Genomic DNA, 2194 nt, shown 5'->3' with positions numbered 1-2194 from the left:
TTCTAAGGGAATTTGAAGAGGTATGTGTTCTAATTAAGATCCAACAGCTTTCTGATGATGCTGTTAAGCTTAGGTTTATCACTTTTGCATTGAAAGACCAAGCTAAGAAGTGGTGTATGGGTTACCCACAAATTCCATAACCTCATGGGAACAGTTCACAGTTGTCTTCCTTAAGAAGTTTTTCCCAACTCACAAGACCAATAAGCTTAGAAGTGATATCCTTCAGTTTAGGCAAAAGCCTAGTGAGTCATTTTCCAAACTTATGGAGAGATTCAAGGATCTACTCCAAGAATGCCCTCACCATGGCCTAGACCTATGGCATTTATGTCAAATAATTTATGAGGGTATTGATTACCCAACTAAACAAATGATAGAGTCTATGTGCCCTGAGGGATTCACATCCTTTACTGATGAAGGAAAGGCATGGGAATTCTTACTTGACTTAGCTGACAAAACCCATGAGTGGGAATCAACCCAAGAGAGTGAAAGAACCATAGGAGGAAAAGGATATTTTGTGGATGGGATAGTAGGCAAGGAAGCCCATTTGGATAGCCTAATCAAGAGAATTGAGGCTATTGTTCCTAGAGAGCCATCATCAGTCAATTTGGCTAAGATTTGTGCTTGGTGCCAATCCCCTGGACATGTCATAGAAGAATGCCCCAACACCTCTGGGGGCACTTCTAATGATAGTGTTAATGCCTTATACCAGAATAATCCATATAGTAACACCTACAATCCAGGATGGAGAAATCACCCAAATTTCTCTTGGAATCAGGGCAACCAAGCAGGACCTTCCAATTTCTATAATCAAGGTCAACCTGGACCCCAAAGGCCTCCCTTTGCACAACAATCTTTTTCCCAAAATACTTTTCCTAGGTCAAATGTAGGACCTCAGGCGATTTTTCCTAGGGCCCCTCTTCTATCATCTTATCAGCAACCCCCTGGGTTTACCAACACTGGAGAGGCAAGTAGAATAAGTGACTTGAAAAAAAATATGGCCCTCCTCATGACAAGCCATCAAAATCTTACGAGAGAACTTACCCAAGTTGTCTCAATTATGCGTGAGAGGGAGAAGGAAACTTTACCCAGTCAACCAGAGCCTAACCTAGGCATCATCAGCCTATTAGTTCACAAGGACCAACTAATGCACCACTGAATATAGTACAAGGTCAGACCCAACAAGGGCCCTCTAACCAATGTAATGTTGTTTATGCCCTTAGGAGTGGTAGAGAGTACCAACAGAGTGTTTCTAAATCTTCCCCATCTATTACTCCTGTTAACTCTTCTTCAGTTGAGGACACAAGTGTGCCTCTTGTTCCAGGTTCGTCTGATGAACCTAAAGATTTTTCTGAAACTAAAGATAATTTGGTAGAGGAAACCAAAAATGATTCTTTTGAACAGGGGCAAATCCCTAACAGTCCTTATGTTCATCCTATCCCATTTCCTAATCGCTTGGTACACAAAAAGAAGACTGCTTCCATGGATAAAATTTTAGAAGTCTTCAAAAAGGTAGAAGTGAACATCCCTCTTTTGGATGCCATATCCCAGATCCCTGCCTATGCAAAGGTACTAAAAGATTTGTATACTCACAAACGTATCACTAGTGTGCCCAAAAAGGCGTTCTTGGCAGGTAACATTAGTTCCATAATTACTCAGCCTATAACAGCCAAGTATAAGGATCCAGGGAGCCCTACCATATCTTGTGTCATAGGCAACACCTATATTGAGCATGCCTTACTTGACCTTGGCGCAAGTGTGAATCCTTTACCTTACCATGTGTACAAGCAACTAGGATTGGGAGAATTGAAAGCAACTGGAACTACTCTTCAGTTGGCAGATAGGTCTGTTAAGATTCCTAAAGGGATGGTTGAGGATGTCTTACTAAAGGTGGGGGAATTTATTTTCCCTGTTGATTTCATTGTGTTAGATACTAAGCCCTTCTCAACCAAGGATGAGATCCCAATAATTCTAGGAAGACCATTCTTGGCTACCAGTAATGCATTAATCAATTGCCGGAATGGTTTCCTAAGATTATCTTTTGGTAACCAAACTGTTGAGTTTAACATGTTTAGGATTGGCAAGCAACCACATATGGAAGAAGAGATCAATATGCTTGAGGATTTTCTGGATTTTTCTGATGAATTAGTTACCAACTTTGATATTGATTTTGATTCAGAATTCCAAGAGTGTATGG

General features: G+C 40.7%; 1 non-coding gene across 1 annotated transcript; it reads right to left on the bottom strand.

Annotated features, from left to right (window-relative positions):
- Positions 1-202: 202 nt before the first annotated feature.
- Positions 203-309, bottom strand: LOC122071476. Its single transcript, XR_006138189.1, has one exon. It is a non-coding gene; the product is annotated as a small nucleolar RNA R71 (small nucleolar RNA).
- Between the last annotated feature and the right edge of the window lie 1885 nt (positions 310-2194).

This window comes from Macadamia integrifolia, unplaced genomic scaffold, assembly GCF_013358625.1.
Source record: "Macadamia integrifolia cultivar HAES 741 unplaced genomic scaffold, SCU_Mint_v3 scaffold_22A, whole genome shotgun sequence".
Classification (NCBI taxonomy): Eukaryota; Viridiplantae; Streptophyta; class Magnoliopsida; order Proteales; family Proteaceae; genus Macadamia; species Macadamia integrifolia.
Note: the sequence above shows the minus strand (reverse complement) of the source record. Positions and strands in the feature narration are given on the sequence as shown.